Consider the following 7,462-nt stretch of genomic DNA (forward strand, 5'->3'; position numbering starts at 1 on the left):
CTGAACCGAGGTCACTGTTGCCGTCAATCAAATCCGCGCTTCATCGGCCACCGACTTTTGTCTAATCACAGTTGTGCCGCACGGTATGATATTCGTGCTGGGCACTGTGCTGGTAAATGGTCCTGCTAAATGTTACTCTTCTTAAGAGAATCCGTATTGTGGTTATGCGGCCAAATTCTTCTTTTTTTTTAATTAAAAAAATGTTTTAAATCCTGCCTTTACAAACAGTGCTGGTGCTGTTTTTAGTGGTACTAGGAAGGGTTTAGTCCCAATTAACACTCATTACCAAAGTCATACGGATCTTTCTTCACAGTAAGAGTGTAGAGAGGAGGAATTTGCCCTCTTCCCTACCCTCACCCTACACACCCCTTGGCAGTTTATTGCTGCAGGAGCATCCTTTTCTTTGTCTCCAGGGACAGGCGAACAGCTGTTTCCCATCTCCTCCGGGAAGAGCTATGCTGGCTGTGGAAACTCTAAACGCCAAGGTGTTTTCTGTCAGAATTAGTCATATAGGGCTGGAGAGCTGGAGGGAGGAGAGGTAATCAAGGGAGAATGGATTCTAAAATCACACCATCCGATGGTCCTAGAGCATAAGGGAGGGCTAGGGTTAGGAGCCAGAGTTCCAGAAAGAAAAGGAGTAAGGAAGGTGGGGAAGAGACAGGAGAAGGAATATTTAACAAGTGAGGAATTTGCACTTAGTGGTGGTGGCCAGGTTCTGAGATTTGCTCCTCCCCTTTTGAAATAAACCTTAAGAATCTACTTCCAGCCAACACTTCTGCTTTCCGGAACAGGGCGGTGCAGAGGTGGTAACTGATGAAACTTGGACTCTTAAAAGCCTAAATCACTAAGGCAGGGCAAGGATTGGTAGTATAATGCCAGATATTCTTTTAAAATGGGTTTAATTGTATTCAATAGTTAGAAATAAGATTTAAAATCCAAATAGCAATTAAGGAGTGAGAGGGAGAGTGGGTACCCTTGGCGTCATACTTAGGGGCAGAAAGGAGAATTTAGATACACTGAAATAAAATCATTTACCTAACAGTACCTAGGACATAGCAGGTGCTCAAGATGTGTTTGTTGAATATAAACATATTAGTAATTTGCCTTCTTTATCTTAAAATGTGTGGAACAAGTGGGTGCTATGTGTGGAGTAAAACAGCTGACAGGCTATGGTTTGCAACTTCAAAGGGGCATTGATTTTGTAGATTTGTTTTCCCATTTATAAATTAAATGTAGAATTTAATTATTTAAATTATTGTAGAAAAGTAAGAAAAACAGGCATAAATTTAAAAAAAATTCCCCAAGCACTCAAGGGATAACCATTATTAACATGTTGATACGTATGCTTCTAGAATTTTCCGTATGCAAATCTATTAATATATATAGATGTGCGTATATTTAACAAAACAGAATCAAACCATGCAACTGTGCTATAAACTACATTTTCATTTAAGACTATGATTTAGATGTTCTTCCATGTCAAGATATGGAATCTAAATTACACACTGGCTTTTGGAGTCAGACCAAGTTGGCTCTACTTCTATATCTGCCACTTACTAGATTTTTGAGCTTGAGCAAATCTCATTATTTTTCTGAACTTCAATTTTCTCATCTGCTGATGAAAATGAGAATAATGTAATAGTTCTCAGAATTCTTGTGAAAACTAAATGAGATAATATATAATTAGCTCATATGCATCATAAAGAATAGCTATTTCAAAATACATGTGTAATTTATTATATTAATGTATTTTGCTGTTTGGAATAGTGCTGCATTGACCATCATTGTACAAACATTTTATAAGCTTGTCATATTTTTTTCTTTAAGATAAATTTTCAGTTGCAGAATTACTTGGTTAAGGAAATGTGCTTATTTTGGTTTTTTGAAAGTACTATACTTAAAAAATCCCTTGCTCCACCAGTAATTTATGAGAGTACTATTTCCTATACCAAGTCTGATTCTGTGTATATTTTTCATTTTTGCCTCTCTCATAAGTGAAAAATAGTATTTTGTTTTCATTTGTATTCTTTTTCACATGTTTAATGACTTTGGATTTCCTTTTTTGTAAATTTCCTAGTCTTGCTCTTATCTTTTCCTTATTGATTTATAGGAGCTTCTTTTATATCAAAATATTTAATTCTTTGCTATAAAAATTGCAAATAAAGTTTCTTGGCTTGTTTGCTATGCAGTTTTTATATTTTTTTGTTTTTATGAGGTTAAGGTCCATTTTTCCCTTTCTAGTTTTTAATCTTTGGGGTCATGCTTAAAAAGACCTTCCTTATCTCTTAAGACTATATAAATTTTCCCCACTTATATTTTATTTTAGTACTTTTTGGTGTGTGTGTATTTTTTTTTCCTTACATCAAGTTAAGCGCTCAAAACTAAGTGTGAAACTTGATGAAGTTTTACATATGTATACATTTATTTATACAGTGCCCAGATCAAGATATAGACTATTTCCAACACTCTAGCAAGTTTCCTCATGTCCCCACCCAGTGAATACCACTCCTAAAGTTAAATATCGTCCTGATCTCTGTTTCCATAGCTTAGTTTTTCTGGTTTTTGAACACCACAAAATATGATTCTTATTCTGGCCTCTTTTATTCTACATTATGTCTATGAGACTACCATATTCTTACATGTAGCAGTATATAGTTATTTTTCATTGCTGTGCCATATTCCATGGCGTGATAATACCACAAATTATCTATCAACTCTGACATTGACTGACATTGGATTGTTTATAGCTTGGAACTACTTAGAACTTTCTTCTATGTGTCTTTTCGTGGATATAAGTGCTCATTTCTCTTGGAACAGTGCACAGTGTGGGATTCCTGGATTGTAGAATAGGCTTATGTTTGGCTTTAGTAAATACTGCCAGACAGATTTCCAAAATGGTAGTGCCAATTTGCACTCTTACTAGCAATGTATAAAAGGATTCCAGTTGCTCTGCATACTTGCGTTTTATTCTTGGCTGTTCTGATGTATTGCTTAGAGCCTCGACATAATGAATTTGAGGAGAACATAGTTTAGTCCATTACAGCCATAGAGGTGAGGACTTATTTCTAGATTCTCAATTCTATTCCATTAGTCTATCTATCTACCCATATGCCAGTACCACACGATTTGGTTCCTACTGTTTTAAAATAAATTTTGAAATCAGGAATTGCAAGTTATCCAACTTTGTTCTTTTTTAATATTGTTTTGAATTGCTACAGACCCTTGAAGTCATACATGAATTTTAATACTGGCTTTTCCTTTTCTGCAAAAAGCTTATTGGAATTTTGATAGGGAGCTCATTGTATCTGTATATTGCTTTGAGATAGTATTGCCTTTCTAAGAATACTAAGTCTTCCAATCATGAAAATGTAATGTTTTGTCCATTTATTTATAGCTTCTTTAATTTCTTTCATCAGTCTTTTGTTGTTTTCAGTGTACAAGTCTTTCACCCTCTGCTTGGTTTAATTTATTCCTAGGGATTTTATTCTTTTGGATGCTACTATAAATGAAACTGTTTACTTAATTTCATTTTTTGGATTGTTCATTACTAGTGTATAGAAATACAGCTGATTTTTGTGAGTTTATCTTGTATCTTGCAACTTTAAATTTGCTTATTATTTCTAATAGTTTTTTGTAGGCTTTTAAAGGATTTTCTGTATATAAGATCATGTCACCTGTGAATAGGGATGGTTTTACTCTCTTCTTCCAATTTAGATGCATTTTCTTTTTCTTGCCTAAACTCTTACTAGAAGTTCCCGGACAGCAGTGAATAGAAGCGGTGAAAGTGTGCATCCGTGTCTTGTTCCTGATCCTAAGGCGAAGGCTTTCACTGCTGACTATGATACGGGTTTTCATCAAAGTCATTTATCAGAATGAGAAAGTGCCCTTCTGTTTTTTTTTTTTTTATTTTTTGAGTGTTTTATCATAAAAGGGTATTGGATTTTAAAACTGCCTTTTATGCAACAATTGAAATGATTGTGTTTTTTTCTCTTTTATTCTATCAATATAGTGCATAGCATTGATTACTTTTTACGTGGTGAACTACCCTAACATCCGTGGGATAAATCCAACTGGCTCATGGGGTATGATGCTTTTAATATGCTTCTGAATTTAGTTACTCGTATTTTCTTGAGGATTTTTTCATATATATTCATAAGAGATATTAGTCTCTAGTTTTCTTTTTTCTTGTGATGTCTTTTGTCTGGTTTGGTATCAGGGTAATGCTGATGTACAAAATGAGTTAGAAAGTGTTCCTTTCTCTTTTACTCTTTGGAAGAGTGTGAGAAGTGTTGGTGTTAAGTTTTCTGTAAATTGTTGGTAGACTTCATCAGTGAAGTCATCTGTTCCTGGGTTGGTCTGGTGGTAGTTTTTGTTGCTGTTTTTCACTGTTGCTGATTTAATCTCTTTCTGTGTTACAGGTCTGGTATTTTCTGTTTCTTTTTGAGTCAGTTTTGGTAGTAGGTGTGTTTCTAGGACTTTGTCCAGTTTATCTATGTTATCTAATTTTGCTATACAGTTGTTCATAGTATTCTCTTATAATCCTTTCTACTTCCACAAGACTGGTAGTGATGTCCCCACTTTTATTTCTGATTTTGGTTACTTAGTACTTCTCTATTTTTTTTGTCAGTCTAGCTAAAGTTTTGCCAATTTTGTTAACCTTTTCAAGGAATCAATTTTTTGTTTTGTTATTTCTCTCTGTTGTCTTCCTACACTCTGTTTCATTTATCTCTGCTCTATTCTTTAAAAGAGAATTTCCTTCCATCTTCTAGCTCGGGTTTGTTTTGCTCTTCTCCTTATAGTTCTTTAAAGTGTAAAGTTAGGTTGTTGATTTGAGATCTTTCTTCTTTTTTAATGTAGACATTTACAGCCATAAATTTCCTCTGGAGCATTGTTTCCCCTGTATCCCAGAAGTTTTGGGATGTTGTGTTTTTATTTTCATTCATCGCAAGGTATACATTTCCCTTGTAATACTGTTATCATCTATTAGTCATTTAAAACTGTACTGCTTAATTTCCAAATATTTGTGAATTTTCCAGTTTTATTTCTCTTACAAATTTATAGCTTCATTCTACTGTGTGTGTCAGAGAAGATACTTCTGGGATTTCAATCTTCTAAATTTATGAAGACTTGTTTTGTGGTGTAACACAAGGTCTCTCTTGGAGAATGTTCTATGAGAGGACTGTGTGTCCGGTATTTTGGGTGGAATGTTCTTTATATGTCTGGTCTAGTTTGTTTATAGTGTTGTTCAAGTCTTATATTTTCTTATTGATCTTCTGTCTCAATATTCTATCCTTTGGACACTTAATGTCAGTCCATCAAGTAGCCTTCAGACGAGTCAAAAGAGGCAAACAGTTCTTTGAGAATAAGGTGTGTTCTGCTGTCTCTGGAACCAGGGACTATGGTCCTACACTGTGAACATGGGCTGTTATCTTCAAAACTGTTGCTGCATTGAGAAGCTGGGAACAAGGACAAAAAAAAATGCTGCAGTGCTTTTCTATTATTTGTAAGTTACCTCTTCCTGGAGTCAGCATTTACTTGGTTTGGCCTTTGGCTATTTTCCAGAGTCCCGACAAAGTTGACTGACAGTTTTTGCTTATTATTTCATTGTTTCTGTGGAAGGAAAGGCCTCTGTCATTTTCACTGATGTCATTCCTCACCCACCACCCCGACCCCCCTTAAACTTTTGGAAGTGGAACACTGTTAATCCACATCAGATTTCCAGCTTCTTTTGAAGAATGGAAAATCTGTCGGTGCTGAGCTCACAGTTCCACATTATCAGCAATTGCCTGGTGAGTAGCAGTTGCCCACTTCAAGCAGAACATACACTCTTCAGTTTCCCCGCACTTTCCCTCCTGCGCCTTAATCATTTAAGTTGCCTGATTGATTCTTCCACCCGTTTTAATTTTCACTCTCTTTAGTATTACATAGTGAATAAGAGACCAGGCCTTAGGGAAGTGACCTGTCCTCTGTGAGCTGCAGTGCCTTCACTTGTAAAATGAAGATAAACAGCTCCTCAACTGAGCTGTTGAGATGAGTAGATGATATAATATTTATAATGAATTTACCCCAGTGCCTAATATTCAGCAAGTAAATAATAGTGCTTATGAGTCTTAATGTAAATTTATTAAAGTCATCATTTATGTCCTTTGGTAATGTTTGGATTTTTCCCTTTATGTGTTGAATGTATTTGTTAAAAAAAAAAGTTATTCTTATGTAGTTTATGAGTTTTATTATTATTATGAATTGGATTTTTTCTGATATATTTTCTAAATAACTAATATGTAGGAAAGATAATGATTTCTGTTTCTCTTTTATACTGCCCTCTTTTTAATTTTATTAGTGAATAGACTTTCAGATTAGTTCAATTTTTCTTAATAGACAATGGTAACGATAACTTTTCCTCTTCCTTTATAATATTTATACTTCTTATTCTTTTTCTTTTCCAATGTTGAATAAGACTGCCAAACAACGTTTAATAATCACAAAGATTATAGATATCTTCATTTTATCCCTGAATATAATGAGAATGTCCCATTAAATGTAATGCTTAATTTTGGTTTCTGATATAAGGAAGTTTCTATTTATATTTTACAAAAGATTTGAATTGGCTTTTGAATTTTATCAAATAATTTGTAGTATCTATTGAAATAATCATATAATTACCTCCATTAATTTATTCATGTGGTTACATCAATAGATTTTTAAATGTTAAATCACTTATCCATTCCTGGAATAAACCTTACTTGGTCATCCTATATTTAACTCAGTACAATTCTGGAATCAGTTGCTAATATTTTTTTTTTGGGTGTTTGTATTTTATTAATCAGTGAAATTGGTCTGTTGTTACTTTTTCTAATTTTATATTTGTCAAGTTTTGGTATTAGGATTATGCTAGCTTTATAAAATAATTTAAGAAACTTACTGTCTTTTTCTGTGTCCTAGAACAGTTTATATGGGAACTATCCGTTCTTCAGATAGCTTTGCTAAAACTCACCTATCAAATCTCATGGTCTGGCTCCTTGAAGGGTGCATGGGTTATGGTTGTGGTTTGAACAGATCTTTTATAGGATTTCCAACTTATTGTATGGTTATTGGTCTACTTAGATTTCCCCCCTCTACTTGAAAACATTTTGATAATTCAACTTTATTTAGAAACATATTTCATTTCATCTCAAATTTAAAATTTATTGAACATACAGTATTTTCTTATGCTATTATTTCAATCTTCTCTCTATATATTTATAAGTCTTTTTAAATTTTCAATATTGAGTCCTTTTTCTTTCTTGGTTACTCAGTTATACTTTCTTTCTAGTGTGGTTTTTTTTTCAATGCTTCTTTAAATAGTCTTTCTAAAGAAATACCTTGTGTTTATTAGTTCTGTTGTAAGGTGTTTTGGAGTGTTAAGGTTATGGTAAAATAGACAGTGAGTTTACAGTTTTGTGCTCTTCTGACCTGTAATACC

Source organism: Camelus dromedarius, chromosome 2 (assembly GCF_036321535.1).
Source record: "Camelus dromedarius isolate mCamDro1 chromosome 2, mCamDro1.pat, whole genome shotgun sequence".
In the NCBI taxonomy this organism is placed as follows: Eukaryota; Metazoa; Chordata; class Mammalia; order Artiodactyla; family Camelidae; genus Camelus; species Camelus dromedarius.